At 40.4% G+C, this 27,406-nt stretch overlaps 1 long non-coding RNA gene across 2 annotated transcripts; it reads right to left on the bottom strand.

Moving 5' to 3' along the window:
• LOC138738434 (uncharacterized) lies at window positions 1-27,406 on the bottom strand. Of its 2 annotated transcripts, none has more exons than XR_011341550.1 (3): window positions 27,245-27,406; window positions 11,596-11,784; window positions 1-178 (listed from the first exon to the last, which is right to left on the bottom strand). It is a non-coding gene; the product is annotated as an uncharacterized lncRNA (long non-coding RNA). The 2 variants fall into 2 exon arrangements; XR_011341557.1 differs by lacking the exon at window positions 1-178 and adding an exon at window positions 5,983-6,051.

Here is a 27,406-nt window from a genome sequence, read left to right on the forward strand (position 1 = left end):
TTTGTGCTCGAGACACTGTTATTTCCTCAGATGTAGTCCAGGGTGTGGTCCTTCACTTTGACTCCACCCCCTGGCATGTTGGCAAGGAGCAGAGAGATCCAGCACCTCTTCTGTCAAAAGTGGCCGGATGAAGTGATGAAGACATTGCTGACAACAGTGAGCCCCCAACATTAACCTGCTGATGATCAAATCACAGTATTAATTAATTGTTTTTAAAATAATTATCAAAAAAAGGAAGTATTTTCTTAAAATGATGGGTAAAATCACATACATGCACTTTAAACAATGGAATAATTTAAACTAACTTGATTACATGGAATTAACTTTCTCAATCAACCAATTTCTTCCACTGATTTCAGAGGACTCGCTGTTTATTTTCACAAAATCTAGATTTATTTTTATTAGGAAATATTGAAGGAACAAGACCGAAATTAAAACTGTCAATATATTGCTTAGAATGTGTTAAAGTTGCATAAGTGGCGGCAAGGAAATGTATCACAGTTACTTGGAAATCAGATACACATTTGTGTATGGCAAGATGGAATGCAGAAATTCAAAGTCGTATTCCTTTGGGAAAAATTACATATAATTTGAGAAATAAATATCCTACTTATTTACAAATTTGACGCCAATACACCCAAATATTAGGTTTAAATTTGTAATTTTGTGCTTCCAGTGCCTCTAGACCTGCGAGAATCTCCTCTGAATTGTATTAAAGAACTCTGTTTAAACATTTGTGTTAGACGACATCCCTCTGTGCAATTCTGAAGGTTTTCTTTTTTCTTTTACTTTACATACCATTCTATATCTTTTTTATTAACTATTTTAAGTTTGGAGGGTTTGGGAGAGAGGTTTTTTGGGGGAATATTACCATCATGTATGTAGTTTTTAGGTTTTTTTTTCTTTTGCAATTTGTATTTTATTATATTAATCTTTGACTACTACATATATGGAGAAAATTTTAAATAAAATATTCAAAAAAAAAGGCTCGCTGTTCTCACGTCCAGTTAATTTGGCAGAAGTTCACTGGTGGATTCCCCAGCCTGAGAGCTGGGAAATCCTTAAGAGCTCATGCTACCCTCTAGGACACTAATGGCAGCTCAGAAATTACATAGCTGCAGCTCTCCCAAACAGAAGAAGACACAGCCTCCTCTCAGGAATTGCCTGGTTACAGGCATACCCATCAGCACATCCTTTGTGGATATCACTGGAAGATTTGACCCAATATAACTATGCCTGTAAAATGTTTACAAAATGAAAGAGTCCTACTTTGTATCCCACTGTAGAAAGTGACATTTAAAAGGAAATGAGATTTCTCATAAATCCCATCTGGTTAATATTGAACAGTAACTGTTAAAGCAAATTCATCACTGGGGTACATCTTTAAGGTACCCCTGTACAAGTTTACAAGTCACTACAAGGCACACTGAGGGGCATTTACAGTGAGAGGTCATTACAACTGGTGCAGCACGGTTTGCATAGAGTGGTGATACAACCACTACACTGGTCGCATTCCTACCAGCCTACTGCAGAGGGCAACCACGGTAACTGCAGGTAGTTAACCTGGGAGGCTACCCCCCACCAGCTGTCAATCACTGGCCCATATAAAGACTTGAGCTGGCCCCTTTGGGGACAGTAATACATGTGGAGCCAGCAGGATACTGAGACTAGAGTGTATAAGTTTAACTAATTAAATTGCGAGCACTGCTGTGCGAATAACTCTAACGCAAAGTCCACAGACTGTAGTGATTAGCGCAACACTGTTACAGTGCCAGCAACCCAGGTTCGAATCCAGCACTGTCTATAAGGAGGTTATATATTATCTCCTAGCGATTAGCGCAAAGCTACTACAGTGCCACCAAATCCCATGCTGTCTTTAAAGAGTTTGTGTGTCCACATACATATCTGCATGGGATTCCTCTGGGTGCTCCAATTCTCTCCCACCCTTCAAAATTGAACAGGCTTTGGAGGTTAATTGGTGCATTTGAGAGGCATGGATTCGTGAGCTGGAGAGCCCTGTTATCGTGCTGTATGTACTAAATTTAAAATTTAATCTTACCAATACAGTACATGTAGTTGACTTAAGCTTCCTGAGGTTATGAAAGAGTTTGCTTCCAGAACTTTGGTAGGCTACAACAAATGGACAAACTTATGCTGTAATTGTGGACTGATGAGTTGGAAATTCTGAATTTATTAAATATCCCACATGCAAGGGGCCATGCAAATGCTCATCTACTGTTCTCGATCGACCTACAACAATGCGAGGGATTTCGTCTATTCTCCAAACCAGGTAACAGCAATTCCAAGTCTATGTGGGTTTCCTCTGGACCGCCAAGTTCCTCCCATCCTTCAAAATGTATGGGGGGTGTAGGTTAATTGGGTATAATTGGTCAGCATGGGCCCATTGGCCAGAAGGACCTGTAACCGTGCTGCATATCAAGAAAAAAATCATAAATCCAGAAATTCTCACCATGAAAGCCTGGTCATAAATTATGCCATGGGATCATTGCCAAAGGCCTGATTCTGTGGGGTTTTTTTAACATGAAAAAAATTCATCAGTCATCAACAGCATTTATTTGTGTTCTTTTAGTGCCTGTATCAAGGTAAAACATCTTTAGGGACTTTAAGAATGTTTCCAAAAAATTCTTGATCACAAAGATGTGATGTCTCAGTCCTCATGAACAGTTAAAATATGTAGATATATCTAGAATGTTCCCTGGCTCATTGTACATCATTGGAGGTGGTTTTATAGGCACCTTTCGGCTCCAAGGCAGACATCCCTTTCTCAGACAGCCTAGGCCTTATCTTGCTGCCGCTGCTTCATCTCCATTCTCATTTTTCAAATGAAATTAGCAACTTGGTTGAAGTATTGAGTGGACTGGGAAACCTATAAACAAGTTTAACACATGTCCAACTTCAGAGTGGAGGTTTACATAAATGGCCTCTCAGACTAAACGGTCCCCTATAATCTCTAGTGCAAAGGAGTCTCTGCCGCGCTTTGTATATTTGTTACCACAAACTGTAGGGTGACAGTTTGATTACATTTATGACATTCAGTCAGCTGTACCATACCAGCAATGGGCTGAACATGTGTGTTTAACCAGGAAAGTACTTCACATATGTTTCTTAACCAACAAGAACAAAGTCTTCACTTACAATAAGAATCCCAAATCATAACACAATTAAACAGGGATAATACAAAATAAATTAAATCTGAGTTCATGTTGGAACATTTTATTCACAAAGAAATTTGTTTGCCTGTATGTGCCAAACTTTCTGTTAAACATCATGTTTTAATATTATCATCCATCTTCATTTGAAGATCATTAGGAAAGGAAAAAAAATAAAAGTGAAAAAAGGATGCACATTTAAAGCACAATCCTCCCTCAAATATAGTTAACAAGAAGGTTTTTTTAAAACGATAATCTAGTTTAAAGCTCAGGTTATAAAATGTGTTTTTTAAACTTTTGATATTATGGAGTAATTAACTGTAAGTAATTTATTGAAATAGAGGGCTGTTTTTCAAGAGCACGGAATAAAAAAGCAAAGACAAAAAAGACATTCAGAGTGGGAGTGTGAGAGAATGGATAAAACCTGTGTTTACAGTAGATGTGGGTGGGCAGCCGCAGTTCTGTTTATGTATTCTGGCCAAGAGACAAACAACACTCAGCATTCCAACTCCTGCAAACCAGATGAGTTGGTATTTCTGAAGCAGTCCAAGGAACATAAGGAATGAACTGCAAAACTGATGAAAAAAGTCAACATGATACCAGACAGTCCATTAGAAACATGCAAAGAATGAGAAGGAATTTATTAAACCAAATGCATTCAGCGATAAAAGTCAAAACTGATCTGTGGAGCAGGTAAGTTACTATTCGAGTCATAAAGTCATTCAGTTTGAAAATAGGCCCTTCAGCCCATCAATTCCACTCTAATCATGAAGCATCCCTGTCCACTGATCCTACACAGATTTCAGTGGTCAAATAACCTATCAACCTGGGATGTAGGAGGAAGCCAGAGCAGACAGAAGAAACCCATGTGGTGAAAGGGAAAACGAACAAACTCCACGCAGACAACGCAGGAGTCAAAATCAAAGCCGTGCTATGACAAATGTGCCATAAGGCTCTACCAGCTGCATCGCTGAGTTGCCCAATGTCATGTAAAATGAGCAAGGAGAGGAATAAATTGGGCAGAGTAAGTAATTAGGTGTTATAAGGGAAAGTAATGACAAGAATTTCAAAGTGGCTGAGAAATTCAAATCAAGCAATGAGGAGAAGTAATATGCAAACATACATGCGAAAGATACAAAGATGTGAAAGAAAAAGCTGGGAGATGGACTTGGGGAAAGGATTCAAGAACAATATTAGTCAAAATTATGCACTGATAGTATGGCATAATTTATTAATGTCAGATATAGATTGGTTCAATACAATTTTATACATCATTTATACCCTACACTGCCAAAAATTACACGGTTTAAAATCTGAAATTCCGGACTCATGTTTTAGGTGCAATATAGAGGTTGGAACATTTGTACATTCAACCTGGCTAAGATCCTGATGGTATGACTTGGCAGAAATTTTGACAAATATTATAGAAGTGGATTTTCCATTGGAACCAGAACTGTATTTATTGAGCAATCTTATGGATATTGGCACAAAACTATCAAAATATCAGATAGTTCATGAGGATTGCACTTGTGGTAGCCAGGAGATGTACAGCTGATACATGGAAGTCTGACTCCACCCTACTTATTACTCACTGGAATATGAAAATGCAAAGTAGTGCCCCCTGGAAAGGATAACTTAAAATTTTAGGAAGAAATATGACATGTTTGTTAAAATATGGCAACTCTATTTGAATCATCCTGGCTTAAGGATATAATTAACTTCTCCAAAAAGTTTTAAATAATATAGTTAAGTTGAATTCCTGAAGATCAAGATGTGGACCAATTAATGAAGGCAGCTCAAACATCCCTTCCTATTTTTATTGGACAATTGTTTTTTTAATGTTAGCAGTTGTTGGGGTGGGGGGGGGGGGTGAGATTTGGGCAATCATATGAGAGTCTGTAATTTTAAAATACTATCTATATGATGTATGTCAGGGGTTCCCAACCTGGGGTACATGTACCCCCAGTGGTACATTTGCACTTTTCAGGGGGTCCATTGGGTCTGAGAGAATAACCTCTACTGTACAATACATGGTGTTGTCATCTGCAGTCAGATTGCACAATGTCATGTTTTTTTCTATCCTTCATTTTTAGGGGTACACAGGAACCTATAAAAATGCCCAAGGGGTACAGAGGAACAAAAAGGTTGGGAACCCCTGATGTCTGTAATAATATTCTATATGAGTCTTGGGAAAATTAAAATAAAATATTCAAAAAAAAGGAAAAGAAAAATAAATGAATATTGAAATTAGGGAATAACATGATTAATATGGAGGACAACCCATTACGTACTGGTCATTATTTTGTTCACCAGTGTCTCAATACAAATATCCTTAAACTATTTTTTTAAACATTCTCTTTAAAAAAAAACACATTTATATATAACCACAACAAGTACAAATGTGGTAGAAAGAAAAATAAAACCTAAAATCCTTAAACTATTTTTGTTGTTTGCCCATAATTAAATACAATGATGGTAAAACAAAACCAAATGGAAGAACTGGTGAAACCTGCCTGCCTTCTATTATCTTTCAAATGAGCTCAGCAGTTCATATTGCTTATGTATATATTCAATTTTATGAAAATTAGTGGAAAATTATGTGAAAAATATATTATCTATTAGTGTTATAGAGTATGCAATAGCTATCAGTAAATTACAAAACAGTAATTCAGTTTGAAGGCTTTCTTTAACTTCATGGCTGTGAGAATGCTTGTCTTCTCCCTTTTCAAGTTGTGATGAAGGGTTATCGACCAGAAGTGTTACTAACCTGCAAGACTGACTTGTTTCTCTCACAAGGGTGCTGTCTGACCTGATGTGTATCTCTGGCAGCTCGTATTATTTTTGGTATTTTTCTTGGGAAACACTTCACAGACAAAATTTTCTAAGGAAAATATTCTTCAGTATGAATTGCTTTGAGACAAAGATAATCTCATAGTAATAAAGTCACAAATTAAATTCTGCTGTATACAACGGACTTAATAATTGCAGAAAGGTAAATAATTGTCTCCTACCATTTTTGGTAAGTTGATCGTGTGACAGCTTGTATATAATGGCAAAATTACTCTGGAAGACTAGCATTTATTTTCTCTCCAATCCAAGAATATGTGGAGAATTGACAGAATATGAACTAAGCAGTATGACCTGATGTTGAGGTGCCCACAGATATTTTTAGTACAAAATGTCCCACCATTCTGAACATGATATTTATATAAAAACCATGAGTGTTCTCTTGTGGAGTAGGATCATGACTTACAGAAAAAAGTGTGACTAAAACAGTTTGCAGCATTAATTTCATATTTCGTACAATGAAGGAACACTGTTAATTTTTCTTACAATGTGCCATTCGTTTTGTCAGTTGTTACAATATTAGTACTATTAGTCATATTAACCTTGACAGGGATTTGGATTCATTTTGGAAAATAAATGTCCCATAAAATATTTTCTTTGACAACCATCACATTTGAAATATGTTATTCACTGAAGTGTGTCATATATCCTGTCGATAATACTTGACTCTGAATGAAAACTATAAGCTGATATTAAAAGAAAAGGTAATGCTAGGCCAGGAATGTGCTGTGAGGTATTCACCCATACCTCAGATAACCATTGGCTCTAGTCCAAAGTAGTGAATCACAATTGAGTCTATGTTCTTGTTCCAAGACTCACACTGAGAGCTGAAAGGGTCTTTTGAGCCAACAAAAATGAAGGTACTTCTTAATCATGAAGAAACACCTTTGGTTTGGATATTTTTAGATAGACAAATGGGGGAACATGCCTGGTGTAGAAAATATTTGCATGACAATACTGCAATGCCATTCACATTTACTTTTGGCAAGTGAAAATAATGTATGTCAAACTGGATTGAACAATGGAGAAAAGTTTAGAGGGAAAGCTATAAAGGTTTTTGGCAAGGTTTTTAAAAAGATAGAACAGAAAACAAAGAGAAGGGAACCAAAGAGTTCTTGCCTGATGACCTTCAGCTGAATTTCCATTGAAGGTCATTGTGCTGCAGGATTAACATATGTTTCTCTCTCCTTAGATGCTGCTGAGTATATTCTGCTTTATTTTAGCTTTCCAGCATATGCAATATTGAACTTCTGAAATTTTGATAATGTAATAAACATGGGGCTGAAGGTTGCGCCTGAACTAGCACCATTAACTACTTCCTGCCTGAACAAGAGGAGGAGGTTCATGTGGGGAAACCTAAGATAGGCAGTCTTAGGAGAAAAACATGCAGTCTTAGGAAATTTTAACAACGAAAATCAGGTGGAAACTTTGACAACTAATGTTGGTATTGCACAGAAATTGGAAATCATAGAAACAGCATTTGCAATGACTTAACAGCTGAGAACATGATAACAGAATCTCATCCAATATTTAAGGATGATATTGTCTGATCATAGAAGAAACACTGCATTTAGTTCTGGACCTATTCACCCATCTTTGCTTGTATCTCTTGAAATTACAGTTAGCTCAGTATCACACAGATTAATAATTTGGGTTAACGATTTGAAAAAAAATATGCCACTATGTCAAATCATACTTCTCAATTTTAGTCCTAGATAGCGTAATTCTATTCTGAGAATTAAACCTTTGACCTCCCCCATCTGAGAAATGTACCCTACGTTATTGAATCCCTTGATTATCATTTGATGTGGTCATTCCTTAATATTCTAAATTCAGGAGAAATACAAGATCATGTTTTGCTAAGCTATCTATCTAAGGTGGCTCAGTTGGCATAGCGGTTAGCGCAACACCTTTATAGGATCAGCGATCGGGACCGGACCAGGGTTCGAATCCCACGTTGTCCATAAGGAGTTTGTACGTTTTCCCCGTGTCTGCGTGTGTTTTCTCTGGGACCTCCAGTTTCCTCCCACCATTAAAAATGTACCAGGGGTGTAGGTGAATAGGGTGTAAATTGGGTGGTATGGACTCGTGGGCCAAAATAGTCTGTTACCATGCTATGGGTCTAATTTTTCTTTTAATCCTTATAATTCAATTGTTTTATTTTAATTGTTTGGGTTAGGTTGAATTTATCATTTCTGAGACACATGCCTGAGATGTTACATCAAAAATTAAACATGGTGTTCCAGGTTGGATCTGTTCAAAGTTTCCTGCATTTGAAGATTCACTTACTAATTTTTCTCTATCGCCCTCTGTTCAATACTGCTTAACGTTTATCGACATACTGCACAGTAACAGGTCCTTCCAGCACATGAGTCTATGCCCCCCCCCAATACACCAATTAACCTCTGATTTTTTGAGGGTGCGAGGAAAATAGATCTCCCGGATGAAATCCACACAGACACGGGGAGAATGTGTAAACTTCTTACAGACAGAGGCGTATTCCAACCTGGATCGCAAGCACTGAAAAAGCTATGTCACTGTTTTGAATTATGCTGTTGTGATGTCCTGTGATTCCTAAACCAGGATGATGAGAAATACCAAAATATTGCAAAAGCACAGGTCTTGAAATCACTGTCAAGAAAACCAGGAGTTAACATATTGTTAGTAAATGGATCAGAATCAGAATTTATTGTCATGAACATATGTCACGAAATTGGTTGTTTTGTGGCAGCATCACAGATGGAAAATTGCTATAAGTTACATTTTAAATAAATTAGTACAAAAGGAAGAGGAAAGTGTCTGTTGTTCATTGTCCATTCGGAAATCTGATGGCAGAAGGGTAAAAGATGTTTTCGTGCCCTGAGGTGTTCATCTTCAGGCTCCTGCATCTCCTTCCTGGCTGTAGCAGTAAGATGAGGGCACGGCCTGGGTGATGGGCTCCTTAAGAATAGAGGCTGCTGTCTTGAGATACCACCTCTTGTAGATGGATTTGATTGAGTGAAGACTGATGCCCATGTTGGTGCTGACTAGTTCAAAATAATCTGTAGTCCCCACTCAGCCAGTTGATCTATTTCACTCCTGTACATTTCCTTATTGCCGTCTGTGATTCTTCTGACAACCCTGGTGTCATCAACATAGTCATTGGGTGATGGGTGTAGAGCAAGTAAAGCAATGGGCTAAGCAGGTGCCTGTGTTTATTGTCAGTGAGGAGATGTTGTAATGATCTGCACTGACTATGGTTTCCTGATGAGGAAGTCAAGGATCGAGTTGCAGATGAAGTTTGCGAGGCACAGGTTTTGAAGCTTGTTGACCAGTACTGAGGGTAAGATAGTATTGAAAGCTGAGTTGTAATTGATGAAGAGTAGCCTGATGAATGCGTGGCTGTAGTTTAGGTGATCCAGGGCTGATTGCAGAGCAGTGTCTGAGTGGAGAGATTATGACGGTAGGCGAATTGCAGCGGGTCCAAGTCTTTATTTGGGTACGAGTTAATTCTGCCCATGACCAACCTCTCAAAGCATTTCATCACAGTAAATCTGAGTGCTACTGGGTGATAGTCATTGAGGCAGGTCACTCAGTTCTTTATGTGCACCATTATGTTTGATGCTCTTTTGAAGCAGGTGGGAAACCTCCTTACTGCAGCAATGAGAGATTGAATATGTCTATGAACATTCTGGCTAGTACCCTGCCAGGTACTCTATCAGGGTCTGATGTCTTGCAAGAGTTCACATACATAATACATACAATATCCAACCTGATGATATCTTGAAACTCTTGAGCAGGGGCTACCAAGCAAAACTGCAATAAAGGCTTGAGAAGGTCCCATCAGATTAATATCTGACCCTCAATCTTTGCCTCTTTAGAAGAGCAGTATTGAACAGAATATCAATTCATCACTTCTTAATTGGAATAGAATCTCTATTCTTTTATGATGATGGTTCCATGAATTAAATTAATATTGTGAAATTAAGTGCTGTAACACCTTATGTCTGACTAAATCAAATGCTTTTAACATATAAAATTAAAGCTAATTCTTCATGGTTGCTTATGGCCTTGTTTTGTATCATTTTATTATGTAACTATGTTTGCAAACAAGAGTGCCAGGCACTAAAAGCCCCTGCCAGGAATTAAGGTTTAAAATTTCATTGAGTCTATTTCTTATGATTGTCATGAATAGTCTTAACTTACTGGGTTCAATTGTCTTTGTTCTTGAGTCCTGTGCTCCTTTTAAATAATTCTGGAACTAATGCTGCAATAAAGTCATTAGGGGAAGAGACTACAGAATAACTTCTCATCTTCACTGATGGAGAACTTCAGGGCTACCACACTCATTCCAATTGGATATGTTGATTGGCCTCACCTGATATTTTTGTTCAACATCCCTCTGTACTCAGCTATCGTTTGAATTTGTTTTGTTGTTTGCTTACAAGCTTTCTCTTGAAAAATTTGCCCCTATCTTCTGAGATACGTGACAATTGTCAATGTCAGGTGCTCCCCCCTGGATCTGGAGAATATATCTTTGTCTATCTTTCACAAAGAGTTGTTGGACTGGATTAAGTAGTTTCCCTGCAGTTATTGGCCAGTTGAGGATTATGTTTTTAGTCTTTTCTTTGCATTATGTAATTAGTTTTCTGGAGTTTGCCATCATGAGTATTATGTTCAGTCTGGTCGCATCATTACAGGAAGTATGTGGAATGTTTAGAGAAAGTTCAGAGGAGACTCAACCAGAAATGAAGAACATGGCTTATGAAGCAAAGTTGAGTCAGCTAAAACATTTCTCTTTGGAATGACAAAGAATTAGAGGTGACTTAACAGAGGTTCATAAGATTATGAGGGCTTAGAAAGGTAACAATAGCAAATACCAGAGGGCATCTGTTTAAGGTGAGTGGAATAAGGTTTAGGGGAGATGTCAAAAGTAGTTTTTTTACACAGAGAGTGATGGGTGCCTGGAATACATTGCCATGGGTAGTGGTTGGAAGATGGGGTACAATACGGATATTTAGAAATTTCTTAGATTGGCATATGGATGTATGGAATATTGAGGATTATATGTGCAAGGGAGTCTGTTTTGAGCTGTTAAGATCTATGATCTATATATGGTCATCATCCTGCACTGAGTAATGCAATCAAACAACCTCAGGTAGGGCTCTGTATTCCAGATTATTTGAGTCTCCAGTAAGTCTCCTGGTTGTTATAGGTGAAGGATTGTATGTCTTTTCAATGTGCAGATTCCTCATTTGCATTCTGCAGTGCAGGAAATTCTTTGATGGACTCAAATCCCTCTACGCCCTGCAATGTTTGTTCAAAAGATTAGGGATTAAATCTTCCAGTCCTCTGGGAATCTATCTGAGCTTTGTCTTCAATTCCTCTTTCATCCTCTATTATCCCATGGGACGCATAATGGATAATGCCTTCAAATCTTTATCTGACAACAATAATGTCCAGTGCCAGGACCGCAGGGTGAACCACAGCTTTTGGGGTTAATTAGGGCACATAAAATAACATGCAGTGTCTTCAGTCCACCTCCAATATTTTGGCTGAAGAAGGATGTTATCATTATTTCTGCAGCATTGATACTTACCATAGACAGAGGACCTGTGGATGTATCAATTGCCATATGTAAGCAGTTTATTGCACCAGCCATTGTAGAAGGCCAGCTGACTGCTCATTCTGACAATGTTGACATGCTTTCTGCCCACAGCAAAGAAGCCATTTGTCATCAGCCCTCTACAAGTTCATGAAAATCTTGCAAACTGTGCCGGAGAAGGATCTGAAACCAAAACAAAAAAAGAGGTTAATGATAATGGCTTTGACACCCACAGATAAAGCCTGACTGTCAGGTGAGCTGGCAGTCAACCTTATTTCAGTGACTGAGGGAACAAGAACCTCCTCAGACATAGGCATTGCTGTACAGCAAGGACCCAGTATGGTATGTATAACCTCTGATGGGATGTACCTTGCTGCTTATCCCCTCTCATCTGTGAGCATGCCTGCCATTGAGTAGCAGGCCTTGGTTTGTGCAGGTGCTGCTGCTCTGGCTATTATATTACTTCTTAATAATATAATAAGAAGTATATTATTATATACTTCTTATGTTTGCTGGTGCTTTTGGTGGCCATCTTAATCAATGTCTGAGGCCCAAACGATCACATCAACACTGGCATCCATACTAATATAGTAGAACTGCCTCCAAAGTTCTTTCCAAGCCTTTGCCCCACAAAACCATAAGTGACATCTGTGGTGTATGTAAAGTGGCATTCAATGTATCCACCCATCGAAAGCAGTCAAGCAGCAGAAATAAATGACCTAGATGAAGAAGGAAGCCTGTGAATCATACAAAGTTTGGAAGAGTTCTGGATGGTGTTGAAGGTTGTCATCGGTTACAAAAGGAGATAGATAGCATGCAGAGTTGTGTAGCAAAATGGCAGATGGAGTTCAATCTGGATAAGTGTGAGGTGATGCATTTTGGATGGACAAACCAGAAGGCTGAGCACAGGGTTAATGGTCAGTTACTGAAGTGTGTGGATGAACAAAGGGACCTTGGGGTTCAAATCCACACATCCTTCAAAAAGGCCTATGGGATGTTGGGCTTCATTAATAGGGGGATTGAGTTCAAGAGTAAAGGTCATGTTACAATGCTACAAATTTCTGGTGAGAACACACTTGGAGTACTGTGTTCAGTTCTGGTCATCTCATTATAGGAAGGATGTGGAAGCTGTGGAGAGGGTGCAAAGGAAGAAGAAAGGTTATAAGGGGAGTAAGAGGCGAATGTGGTCAACAAGGAAAGTCAAGAACAGTATAAAAAAAAAAGAGAAGTATTACATAGCAAAGATGAGTGGGAAGCTAGAGGATTGGGAAACATTTAAAGAGCAATACGGGAGAAAAGATGAGGTATGAAGGTAAGCCAGCTCAGAATATAAAGGAGGATAACAAAAGATTTTTTAGGTATATGAAGAGGAAAAAAAAATAGTTAAGATCAAAGTTTGTGTGGTAAACCACTGTTTGTATATTTAACCATCTGGGCACGCCCATTGGCCAACTATACCTGTAACCCCACCCACAGACTCCTGAATAAAGGTGACAGTTCCACAACCTCCTCCTGAGTTCAGGCCAGTTGACCAACATGCTAATAAAAGCCTATCAGTTTTATATAACTTTCAGTCTTTTGGATGATGCATCAGTTAGGCCCTGAAAGACAGAAATGGGTGAAATTATTATGGGGAATCAAGGAAATGGCAGATGAATTGAACAGGTACTTAGGATCTGTTTTCATGAGGGGAAACACAACAATCTCCCAGATGAAATAGTGGACAGAGGATCTTGGGTAATAGAGGAACTGAAGGAAATTCACTTTAGACAGAAAATGGTGTTGGGTAGATAGATGGGGCTGAAGAATGATAAATCCCCATTCCTGATAGTCTGTATCCCAGGTACTTAAGGAGGTAGCTCAAGAAATTGTGGATGCATTGGTAATAATTTTCCAATACTCTATAGATTCAGGATCAGTTCCTGTAGATTGGAGGGTAGCTAATATTATCCAATTTTTTAAGAAAGGAGGGAGAGAGAAAACAGGGAATTATAGACCAGTTAGCCTGACATCAGTGGTGGAGAAGATGCTGGAGTCAATTATAAAAGATGAAAGAGCAGCACATCTGGATAGCTGTCACAGGATTAGTCTTAGTCAGCATAGATTTATAAGGGAAAATCAGGCTTAACTAATCTTCTAGAATTTTTTGAGGCTGTAACTATGAAAATGGACAAGGGAGAGCCAGTGGATTAGTGTACCTGGACTTTCAGAAAGCCTTTAATAAAGTCCCATATAGGAGATTAGTGGGCAAAATTAGAGCACAGGGTATTGGAGGTAGGGTACTGACATGGGTAGAACATTGGATGGCAGACAGGAAGCAATGAATAGGGATTAATAGTCCCTTTCAGAATGGCAGCCAGTGACTAGTGGAGTACCACAAGGCTCAGTGCTGGAACCGCAGCTATTTACAATATACATTAATGATTTAGATGAAGTGATGCAGATGACACAAAGCTGGGTGGCAGTGTGAAATGTGAAGAGGATGTTATGAGAATGCAGTGTGACTTGAACAAGTTGGGTGAGTGGGCAGATGCATGGTAGATGCAGTTTAATGTGGATAAATGTGAGATTATCAACTTTAGTGACAAGAACAGGAAGACATATTACTATCTGAAAGGTGTCAAGTTAGGAAAACTGGAAGTACAATGAGATCTAGATGTCCTTGTTATTCAGTCATTGAAAGTAAGCATGCAGGTTGAGCAAGCAGTGAAGAAAGCTAGAGGAGCACACCTGGATATTGTGTGCAGTTTTGGTCTCCCAATTTGAGGAAGGGCATTCTTGCTATTAAAGGAATGGAGCATAGGTTCACAAGGTGAACTCCCAGGATGGTGGGACCGTCATATGTTGAAAGATTGCAGCGACTGGGGTTGTATACACTGGAATTTAAAAGGATGACATTGAAACATGTAAGATTATTAAAGGATTGGACATGCTAGAGGCAGGAAACATGTTTTTGGATGTTGGGGGAGTTCAGAACCAGAGGCCACAGTTTAAGAATAAGGGGTAGGCCATTTAGAATGGAGTTGAGGAAAAACCTTTTCACCCAGAGGGTTGTGGATCTTTGCAATGCTCTGCAGTGGAGGCCAATTCTCAGGATACTTTCAATAAAGAGTTAGATAGAGCTCTTAAAGGGCAGGAAGGGGGTACTGATTGTGGATGACCAATCATGATCAGTCATGATCACAGTGAATGGTGGTGCTGGCTTGAAGGGCTGAATGGCCTACTCCTGCACCTATTATCTATTGAGATTTACCAGGATGTTTCCTGGATTGGAAAATAAATCTTATGAGGCAAGGTTAGCAGAGCTACGACTTATCTCTTTGGAGCATAGAAAGATGAGAGGAGACTTAATAGAGGTCTATAAATTATGAGAGGCATAGATAGGGTGGACACCCCACACCTGTTTCCCAGTGCAGGAATCACAAACACCAGAGAACATTTGTACAAAGTGAAGAGAGGGAATTTTAGAGGAGACATCAGAGGTAAGTTTTTTATAGAGAGTTGTAGGTCCCTGGAATGCATTGCCGGGGTAATAGTTGAGGCTGAAATATTAGGGGCATTTAAGAGACTTTTAGACAGGCACATAGATGGAAGAAAAACAGAGGGTTACAGGGTAGGGAAGGTTTAGTTTTTCTTTAACGAATATATGGTTTGACACAACATCAGGGACTGAAGGGCCTGTATTGTGCTGTAGTGTTCTATGTTATATTCTACATCAGTGGTTCTCAACCTTTTTCTTTCCACTCACATACCACTTTAAGTAATCCCTATGCCATAGGTGCTCTGTGATTAGTAAGGGATTGCTTAAAGTGATATGTGCGTGGGAAGGGAAGGTTGAGAATCACTGCTCTAGACCCAATAGTTACTGAAATATTTTGCTTGAGAATAATTGTCATTGGCCTATTTCCTTTGGAGTTATGAAACCGTGCACATAACGAGTCAATTAGGCACAATTAAAACAATGGTTTTCAAACTTTTTCTTCCCACCCATATACCACCTTAAGCAATCCCTTATTAATCACCAAGCACCTATGGCATAGAGAATACTTAAAAGTGGAATGTGATTGAGAAAAAAAAAGTTTTGAGAACCACTGTTCTAAATCAAGTAAGTAGGATACAAGCTGTGTAAATGTAACATAGTCCCCGATATAATTTCAACCCTTAATTACACACACTTCCCCTTGCTTTCATTAATGACTATCAGGGAGCTCAGAAAGCCTATGAAATCAGTTATTTCTCAAAACATCACTTTTTACTATTGAAACTTCTCTCTTTTTTTTGCCCTAATTACAATTATGAATATGTATTTATCCTTTTACATTTTTTTTTCTCTGTCTTGGCATATGGTGGTAATTTAATTTATACTATTGTACTTAGTGTATCATGTATCTGTTTGGCTGCAACAAGAAGGATTTTGGTGCATTTGTGCATTATACAGTATTTATGTATATTACAATAAATTCTCTTCTCATCCTCTCATCGCAAGCCCATAATATCACCATCATGGAATTCCTAACATATTGAAATTGACAGCCCACCTTTCCCACACATATTGTTCATAGGGGGCTTGACGTGATGTGATATGCAGAAGGCATAGAAGCCGCTTTTAGGTGCTCGGATGCAGATAATGCACTGGCAGACGCGGCTGGGGGAGTGCAGCTAGGATGTTCAGGTGGCAGCAGAGAAGACATCTTTCTGTCACCTGAATGTGCCGGCTGAAGGAGAGCCGCGTCCGAGCAAACACCGGCTCCATAGTGACCATCTCCAGTATTTTTATTTCAGGTGGCCAAAATACCCGACTGTATACCTCTCTCCAGTATTTTTCTAGACTAGGACAAGTCCAGAACATAAAAATTAATGATGCTTCTCTGCTCTTACACCTGTCACAACAGGTGACCATAGTCCCACTGCTGCTTTTAGGTGCAACGGGGGATTCTCCGAGCCGGAGAATATACCTACAGGAGGAAGGTTAGGTAAGTGCTCCTCCTGGCCGGGTTCTCCACTTTCAGGTGGCCACCCGACAGCTGCATTGGGGTAGAATAGGCGGCTTTACAGTCGGGTATTTTGGCCACCTGAAAGCGGCTTTTTGATCCATCTTCTCAGCATTTCATGGACTGCTGGAGTGTAATTTATGCACAGGGGTTGCTCACTGGGAAAGTACATGGAACAAAAAAAATAGACAGCTGTGACTCAGGTTAAGGTTTTCCCCAATGAGTCTAATTGGAACACCTTTGCTCTCATGTCCTGCAGCCAAATCAGCTTTTTGTGATGAAAATATGTTTCCATGTAGCATTTCAGCTTCTTAACATTTTTTTACGTCTTTTTAATTATTTGATTATTTATTCCATTACCTTTTGCAAACACGACTCATATTTGATATATATTCATGGTCATTTCAAGCCTTTTCTGGTTTTATGTCCAAACTCCAAAGTTTAGAATTCTTCTTAACGATATTATTTGATTCACTGCCACTTTTCTCAAGAGTGCCATTTTTAAAAGTTCTGTTCTTTCCATTTTGGCATTTTTTGTCATTCAAGAAAAAGCTTTCAGAATTGATCACTGAATATTCAACACAAACACGTAGAGTGAATGGCTTTAACCAGCCTTTGAAAAAATGGACAAAAGGAAAAATCCCTCCATCTGAAAGTGTAAACATTTCACACAGGGGCACCACCACTACTTAAACCAGTACTCTCAGCTAGGTCATTCAAGGCTCTCTACTTCAGGAAAGGCAGATTTACCTCCTTTTCCTTGGCTAGAATGCAGCAGGCAGCACAAAAAAAGGGTATTATTAATATTTAGATTAACAGAAGGACTAATATCGAGGACAAATAAGAAGTGTATTCTCACACCAACTATATCATGCAAAATAGAACAGCTAATGCACTAGTTAGGATATGGGAAATATTTTAGACATTAGTGAATGACTTGAAGCAACTTCACCTCTCTGTCATTCATGATGGGTCTGGATAGCTTCCTGGACTCTTAGACAGAAAGAAATTCTCTCTTCTTCAACCTACTGAGAGCCAGACCACAGGCATTTAAGTCCTGAGATCCACATTACTATAGAAGGAGCAGGTTTGACCAATGCAAAGCCATCTCCCAGGTGAAGTGGAGGTTCCAGACAAAAATGGAAACAACGAAGGATAGCCAATAGCTAAATGACATAACCTGCTACAAAACCAAATCCAGAGCAGAAGACAGCAAAGCTTCACTCCCAGATGAACTCAATACCTTCTACATCCATTTTGACAACAAGAACAATGAAGAACCATCACTGCCTCCCCCATGTCCCTGAATCATCCTCTCCTATCCGAATCTGAGGATGACGTGTGGGCTCCCTTCAGGAGAGTGAATCCGAGCAAAGCATCCAATCTGGACGGTGTACCTGACCAAGTATTAAAAATTTGTGCTGACCAACTTGCTAATATATTCACAGATATCTTCAGCATCTTACTCCAGCAGGGTGTGGTATCCACCTGTTTCAAACAGGCCTCTATTGTACCAATGCCCAAGAAGAGTGTGGTAACTTGCCTAAATGACTATCAACCAGTGGCTCACACATCAACAGTGATGAAGTGTTTTCTTCTTAAAATATTTTATTGATTTTAATAGAGCTTATAATAATAATAAAATACAATGAGATGATATGAATGTTATACATAATTGATAAAACAATCAATATATCAAAAACAAACATAAATTGTAATAAATATCCATAATTTGTAGTCCAGATAGTATTTTTTTAAAAGGAACTAATAGTAAAAAAAAAGAGAAAAAGAAAAGATAGAAAAAGGAAAAATAATAAAAAAGGAGAAACAAAATTTTAAAAACTCAGTTCCCGCTCTAACAACATTAAAAAAAACAAAGGGATTAAAAAAATATGAAAAAGAACATGGAAAAGACACCAGTCAGACAATTTAATTACATTGAAGTGAAATAATAAAATAAGAAAGTGAGTCATAAATGACCCCCATAATGTCTGAAATCTTATATATGAATTATTAACTGAATAACAAATCTTTTCCATGCTCAAACAAGACATGATGTCGGGCAACCACTGATCATGAGCAGGCGGGCCAGCATCCATCCATTTAAGTAAAATTGCACACCTCGCCAAAAGAGAGGCAAATTAAATAGTGCAACTCTGAACCAGAGATAAAGAAGAATCATTCCCTTCCATTTTACTGAAGAGGACCACTAAAGGATTCAGTATCAAGTCTATATTAAAAATTGTAGACCAAGTGCAGAAAACCTCTCTCCAGTATTTTTCTAGACTAGGACAAGTCCAGAACATAAAAATTAATGATGCTTCTCTGCTCTTACACCTGTCACAACAGGAACTCATATCAGAGGTGCTCTGTGTACCACCTTAAATTATAATAAATGATGATGGGTACATAACGAAGAGCTATGAACCAACTTGAAGTGTTTTGAAAGGCTGGTGTTGAAGTATATCTGCTCTAAGCAGTGAGATAGATCCATTCCATTTCACCTATCATAGCAATATGCCTCCGGAAGATACTATCTCACTGGCTCTACACAAAGACCTGGAACACCTGAACTGAAAAAATGCTAAAATCATGATGCTCTTTGTTGACTACAGTTTGGTATTTAACACCATTATCACCTCAAAATTAATCAGCCAACTCAAAGACCTGGGACTGAACATTGTGTAATTGGATCCTAGATTTCCTCACCTCAAGACCAAAATTAGTGAGGATTTGGCAATAACATCTCCATCAGTACCAGAGCACCACAGAGCTGCGTTCTTTGCCCCTTGCTCTCTCGCAACATTCCCAACCTCGCTATCAAACCTGCAGACAAGGGTGGTGCTGTGGTGGTCTGGTGCACTATGTTACCAAGGTCAGACAGCAGCCCTCAGAACACCTCGTCTTATTTACCCCTTCTCTAGGACCTCGCCACAAAACATCAAGCCATCAATTCCAACACTATTTTTAACCTCTTCACTTCTGGACACCTCCACCCTCTGCCCAACCCCCCCCCCCACCCCCCCAACCACAGCCTCCCATCTCATTGCTTCACATCCCTGCACTGCCTGGTTCTACCTCCAACCTAAGATATACAAACCCAATTATATAGGCAGACCCATTTTTTCTACATGTTCTGACCCACCGAACTAGTATCTTTTCACTTCAACTCCAATTTTTCTCCCCTTGTCCAATCCCTCCTCACCTACATCTGTGATACCTCACATGTCCTCCATCTCTTCAATGGCTTTCAATTCCCTAAACTTGACTGCCTTATTTTCATGATAGACATTCAACCCCTTTATGCCTCGATTCCCCATATAGGTATTTTGTTTCTTTCTTGACAAGAGACCTAACCAGTCACCCTCCACCATTACCCTCCTCTGCTTGGCAGAACTTGTTCTCACTCTTAATAACTTTTCCTTTGACTCATCCCACTTTCTCCAAATCAAAGGAGTATGCCTGCCTATTTGTGGGCTTTATGGAGCAATCCATGCTGCAAACCTATACAGCCAAGGCCCCTCATCTCTTCCTCTGCTTTATTGTTGACTACTTCAGTGCTGCCTCATACACCCATGATGAGCTCATCAACATTCACTTGGCTGCCAACTTCCAGCCGAACCTCAGGTTCACGTGGCCTCTCTCTGGTGACATTCTCCCCTTCCTTGATCTCTCTGTCTCCATCTAAGGAGACGCTTTCCATTGACATATTTTACAATGCCACAAGATTCCACAGCTACCTTGATTACACTTTTCACACCCATTCCCCTAAAAGGATTCTATTCCTTTCTCTCAATTTCTCTGTTTTCTCTCATATCTGTTCCTAAGGCCTTCCAGTCCAGATCATCTGAAATGTTCTCTTTCTTCTTAAAATGTGGCTTCCCCTCCACTACCATCAACTCAGCCCTCCTCCATCTGCCCTGGGCCTCTCTGCCCCCAAACGCAACAAACACAGGATTCCCCTTGTCCTCACCTCTCACCCTGCCAGCCTCTGCATCCTTCCCCTCTCCTCCCTTCTCCACCTTCCATGGGGACCGCTCCCTCTGTGACTTCCTCCTCCACTCATCCCTTCCCATTAATCGCCCCCTTGACACCTTCACCTGCAGCCACAGGAAGTCCCACACTTCCTTCCTCATCATCATTTGGGGTCCCCAAACAGTCCTTTCAAGTGAATCCGCAGTTGTCACCTACCGCATCTAGTGCTCCCGTTGTGGCCTTCTCTACATCGGAGAGTCTGGACACAGACAAGGAGATCGTTTTGCTGAGCACTTTCACTCTGTTTGCATCAGTGGTAGGGATCTGCCAGTGGCCGACCATTTTAATTCTGTGCCCCCACTCCTGCGCTGACATGTACTGGTAAACAAAACCACTTGTAAACTGGAAGAGCAACACTTAATTTTCCTCATTGGCTTCCAGTTTCTGCTAGCCTACTCCCTGTTCTCTCTCCCTTCCCATTCACTCTGTCTTCTTTCCTGCAGCTTTCCAATCCCTCCCTGTCCATTCACAGAACCTTTCCCCATCCCCCTGCTTGCTGGTGTGCCTTCCATCCCTTATCCTCTAATCCACTCCTGCCTGTGGGACTGTGCTCCTCTCCCTGCCCCTTCCCTCACCATTTTGTTCTGGCACCCGTCTACATCTTGTCCATACCTTGTGGAAGAGCTTAACCCTGAAACGTTGGTTATACATCTTTATCTTTGCTTTGGAAAGTACACTGTTTGACCCGTTGAGTTCCTCCAGCTTTGTGTTTTTACTTCATTCATGGTGTCTGCAGACTTTTGTGTTTTACTCCTGTCTCAATTGTGATTTATAAGTGTTCCTGGTGAAGAATAGTTGGTACATTTTGCTAAGCAGGAGATGTCACTCTCCTTCAAATGGTAATTCATGGGTATAAGGTGCATTGGGGTGTTGAAACACCATACTAGTGAAATAATTATTACACACAACCATCCACGCAACCCCATTATTCTTGTTTCACTATCTCAGAGGTCCTTTCCTGGACCCAACACATAAATGGCATCATGAAGAAAACACACCAGGACTTTGTAGTGTGAATAAAACCTCTCATGACTGGAAGGAGAAAAAATGCTTTTATTAGCTTATCACTAAGAGTAAGGTCTTACAGTAGTCTTCAGAAGGGTTCTGGGTTTAAGCGGGAAAACAGGGTTATAGGGGTAGAGCCAGGAGGCGGGGCCAGCCATCACAACAACACCCTTCCGGTGAATCCCAGTTCACTGTATTCACCCCTTCCTGTAGAATTAAACATGGGTTCAGAAACAAGTGATAAAAAATTATACAGCTATTTACAAATTTACAGATTTAAATGGTCTGGGGGTCTGGAGATCCTGGTGGAGCACCTCAGCATTGGGGACTTTGGACTCCTTGGGTCTCCTGATCCCCTTGTGAGGGAGAAGAGGTGGGTTGGGTCTCCGGCTCAATGGTGGAGGGGGATGCACTTTCCTCCTGAACCGGATCCCCCAAGGCCCTGACTGGGCAGGCAGTGAGAATGAGCTCCGTGGCTCGCAGGGCACCTGAGGCAACGTATCCTCTGTTCCAGCGGGTGCCAGGTCCCTGATGGAGACAGTGTCCTCCCTGCCATCTGGGTTCTCCACATCAGCATACATGGGATTGGCATGGAGCAGTTTCACCCTTTCCACCAGGAGATCGGTCTTGCTTCTTCTCACATGCTTTCTAAGAAGGACTGGACCAGGAATAGTGAGTCAAACTGGGAGTGTAGATCCCGACACTGACCTTCTTTTCAAAGTGAATAGGAGCTCATGAGGAGCAGCATTTGTCATGGTACATAGTAGCAACCAAATGAAGTGGACCCAACAACACTGGAGCACACAGTTCATCAAGAATATACAAGTGAAATTTACAGAATTCTGCCCCCCCCCCCCCACTTCAAATGACAGATGTACCATACAATATTGTTGAATACGTGTAGAATGCAAATGAGACACAAGGAATACGCAATAATTAGAAGGATACATCTTCAGGTTGTATTTTTTTCACAGTTCGTGAGTCTATGAGGCTTTCAGTCGAGCCTGTGTCGATTAGGCATTTAGTGGAAAATCCATTTACCTTCACAGTCACTATAGAGTTGCTGAGCTGGTGAGGTCTGTCCTGATCTAGGACCATCGAGACTAGGACCCTGGAGACTCCATGCTTCTCACTCGAGTGGCCCCCACCATCCTGGGTTGCCCTGTGTGGGCAAGATGGTGTCGACCTTGTGGTACGGAAAGATGGCCACCCTCCTTCTTCCTCCAACAGTGATGGCGCCGAGTTTGAATTTGGGTCACGATAAGATGGCCGCCAAGCCTTTTCGTGCCGTTTCCTCACTGCCATCTTCTGTCGACGTGGCACACAGCAAGCGGGTTCAGGTGAATTCAGGGCAGACAGCTTTGGGGATGGAATCGGATCTGGAAGTGGTGCAGGCCACAGACTTCCCCGTGCTTCCCCTTACACGACAAACCCTTACCCAATTCTCTTTCTTACCACAGCTGGAACACACTGAGCCTTTAGCCCAGCAACAAGATCAAAGATGCTGGCTCTTGCCACAGAAAAAGCACTCCCTAGCATAGGAAGTGACAGCCATTAGGGCTAGGTAGCAGGAGCAGCCTGGCCTTGGAAAGGTTCAACTGGGTGGGTGAGCTCACTGGCTTCGAGATTGTCATTCTCAAACTTGGCCTGTTCCAGTGATTTGGCCAGCTCGACGTGGGTAGCCAGGTCCTTCTTTCCCGACTCGAGCAGTCACTGCCTCATGTACGTCGAGCAGATCCCCGCGACTAGAGTGTCCTGGATCAGTTCTTCCTGATGAACTCAGCCCATAGCCGCTTCATACTGGCATTTATTTGCAAGCATCCACAGATATAGCACGTAGTCATCGATAGTCTCTCCTGTCTGCTGGTGACATAGAGCGACTTGATGCCTCGCTAAGACCTCGTTCTGCAACTTCAGGTACCTAGCCTTCAACGCCTCAATAACAGCATCATACATAGAGCAGTCCCTGATAACTGCATACCCTTTCGTTCCTACCCTCAAAATGAGTGTGGACCTCTTGAGTTCATTGCCATTCAGATAGGCCTGGAAGCAGTCTAGCCAGTATGTGAACTCCTCAGCTACATCAGGGGATAGAGGGTCTATCAGTAGTATACCTGGCTTGAGTAGCGCTTCCATTGTTAGTGAATAAGCTAATAAAACTGTAGCATGAATAAAAGCTCTTGTACCTGGAGGGAGAAAAATGCTTTTATTAGCTTATAACTAAGGATAGGGTTCAACAGTAGTCTTCTGAAGGTTTCTGGGTTTAGGCAGGAAACCAGGAGGCAGGGCCAGTCATCAGCACAACACCCTACCAGTGAATCCAATTCATTGCACACTTCCACTTCCTTAGGAGTTTGCGGAGGTATGACATCGGACACCCTGGCAAATGTCTACAAACGTGTGGTGGAAAGTGTGCTGACCAGCTGCATCATAGTCTGGTATCCGAATACCAATACCCCTGTGTACAAAGCACTGCAAAAAGTAGTGGACACAGCCCAGGACATCACAGCCAAAATTCTCCTCACCATCAAGAACATCAAACGGGAACACTGCTGTTAGAGAGCAGCAACAATCATCAAAGATCCACACCACCCAGTACATGCTCCATTTTAAATATTTTACATCTTTTTTTAATTTTTAAAAAGCCCACAAGTGCATGCCACCCAATTTTAACCCAATTAACCTACACCCCCGGTAGGTTTTGAAAAGTGGGAGGAAACCAAAGCCCCTGGGGAAGAATGAACAAACTCCTTAACAGACAGTGTAGGATTCAAACCCCAGTCCTGATCGCTGGCACTGTAATGGCGTTGTGCTAGCCACCACCCCAACCGTTCTCATTTCTACCATCAGAAAAGAGGTCTAGGTGCTACAAGACTCACACCACCAGGTTCAGGAACAGCTGCTATCCCTCTACCATCAAACTCCTCAACAACAAACTCAATCAGGGTCTCATTTAAGGACTCGTACTTTTGCACTGTATTTTTTTCACTGTCAGTTTGATTACATTTTTCTATTTGTTTGCATCTGTATATTGGACTTCCAATAAGGTAATTCTGCCTCACCCTCAGGAAAAAGAATCTCAGGGTTGTACGTAATATCATGTATTTACTCTGACAATAAATCTGAAATCTGAATCTCATTCAATAAAATATACAGAGCCAAGTCTAAAAAGTTCTCATGCCTACTTTCAGCTCTTTTCTACCAATGCTTTCAACAAACAACCTGAAACCAATGAATGCCTCTCCAAACAGCAGTACATTAGGGGTTTCAATCAATGTCAACTAATGCCATCTACTTACAATAATGCATCTCTGTTGATTTACAGAAATGTGAAAAACCAATACGTCTTTGGGTGCCATGATGATAAGGTGGGAGTGTGAAATTTATGTTTGAGAAGCAATAGATCAAAGTAATGTAGGCCAACCATGTGTTGCAGATCAAGCAGGTACCTTGTATCCTGACTAATTTCTTACCCCCACTTTCACCAGCAGACTATGAAAATTTGAAAATTTCATGCATCTTGAATCTATCATGAAACTGTCATGTGGTAGAGAGAGTAGAGAGCACCAAATTCCTAGGAACTGACATAACAAGCGACCTATGCTAGACACACAACATTTTTTCACTTGTCAGGAAGGTGCAACAGTGACTGAACTTCCTGAGAAGACTGAGGCAAACAAGGCAACCAGCCACCATCCTGTCAACTTTTTGCAAGAGCTCTTTCAAGAGCATCCTGGCTGGCTGCATGACAGCGTGGTATGGTAGCTGTTGAGAATTCGTAGGTCAATCCACAGGAACGTGAGAGACAGAAAGGATCACTGGGGTCTCCCTCACCCCCCTCCCTCCCCTTCATCGATGTGATCTACTGCAATCGTTGTCTGAGGCAGGTGTGCAAAATCATTGAGGACTCCTTTCACCTTGCACCCATTGGGGAATAGATGCAAGAATAGCAGAGCCAGCACCACCAGGCATGGGAAATAGTTTCTTCCCTTGGGCAGTGAGACTGCTGAATGACTAAATGAACTGCTCCCACCAGAGATTCTACTATTTATGAAACAATATTTATTTATTTTCTATATACAGTATGTATATTTGTTCTACATGTGTATCACTTGTCTGTCTCTGTGTGTGTGTGTGTGTGTGTGTGTGTGTGTGTGTGTGTGTGTGTGTGTGTGTGTGTGTGTGTGTGTGTGTGTGTGTTTATGTTATGTCTGGTTGTGTGTTTGCATGTTTTACACCGAGGCCTGGAGAATGCTGTTTCATTGGGTTCTAATTGTGCAATCGGTTTATAAGTAAATTTAAACTTAAACTTGAATTATAACCTGAAACTGGAAAGATGTTAAAACAAAGTGCATCTGAAAATTAGATATATCTTCAAAGTTCAGAGTTAATACAATTACTAATTCACATATGAGCCAAATAATTTTACTTCAACAGAACAAAAATTGACTTGTAATTTTAATTTGTACATTTTATTGGATTGTTTTGTTTTTGTCTAATAAATTCCCCAGCTGAAGGAATCCAAATCACTTTTTGAGTATGCAAGAGACAGTCGCTGATTAAAGGTTGAGTAAAGCAGAATTATGGAACATCAGTGTTCAGTTTCATGGCTCCAACTCACGATTCAATATTAAAAATGCTGTATATTTTGGCATATAAGTCAAGTTGTGAAACTCAAAAAAATCTCTCAAAAAATTGGGGTTGACTTATAAGCCAGATATACTTTTGAGACCTTAAATTCAGCTCAAAATCGAATCCACTCTGATCCGGCGTATAAGGCAACACATGAAAAAAAACAATTCAGTGTGTAAGTCGACCCACGAAAAAAACAATTCGGTGTGTAAGTCGACCCATAAAAACCAGATTTGGCATATAAGTCAACTACTGAAAAGCAAAAAAAAGCTGACTACAACAGATTTTCAGAGATTTTTATTGAAAACAACAACAAAATTAGAAGCCTTCAAAATCACTGTCACGGTCTGAAAACAACACATTTCGAACCCTTCAAAATCACTCTCCCTATCATCGTCTGAGGCAAAGATGGTGACAAGCACATCCATTCTCTCACTGTTTAAACAGTCAGCATCTAGGTCCCAGGCTGTATCTGATGAGCCGATTTCAGCTTCGTCATCAGTGTCCCACAATAAATCATCTTCTGTACCATCAATTGCACAAGAGATTTTATCACAGTCTCTGCATTAACTTTGTCCCATGCTTTGAGCATGAAGTTACACTGCACGCATTGCCCCGCCTTTTGTAAATGACTTCTCTGCACTCAACATCCATGTATTCCATTCCTCGCGCAAATGGTCTTTGAATGGTTTGCTCAAGCAGACATCAAGAGGTGGCAATATAGACAAACCTCCTGGGACAACTGCCATGTAAGCATTATGTAGTGCTAATCTACTTTTAGCATTCTCAGTTAAGTGGCTACAAAATATTTCTCAGACCAGCAAACTCCATTCTTTGCGTAAACCACCTGGTCACCTGTCCCACATATTGTCTATCCATAATTTTACACTATTTTCATCCATCCATCTTTCTTCATGAAAATGTACAAAAATACCTGCAGGCAATTTCATTTTCAGTTTAATTTTGCTTTTGAAGATTACCATGGATCTTAACTTCATCCCGTTGGCCATGCACGATAACACAATGGTAAACCTGGTCCTTTCATGACCTGTACTTCTGGTTTGGACAGTTTTAACAACTATTCATTCCACTGTTGCCTATCATGTCGAAATTCATGGAGGTTTTGTCTGTAGCAGCTCATC

This window comes from Narcine bancroftii, chromosome 1, assembly GCF_036971445.1.
Source record: "Narcine bancroftii isolate sNarBan1 chromosome 1, sNarBan1.hap1, whole genome shotgun sequence".
In the NCBI taxonomy this organism is placed as follows: Eukaryota; Metazoa; Chordata; class Chondrichthyes; order Torpediniformes; family Narcinidae; genus Narcine; species Narcine bancroftii.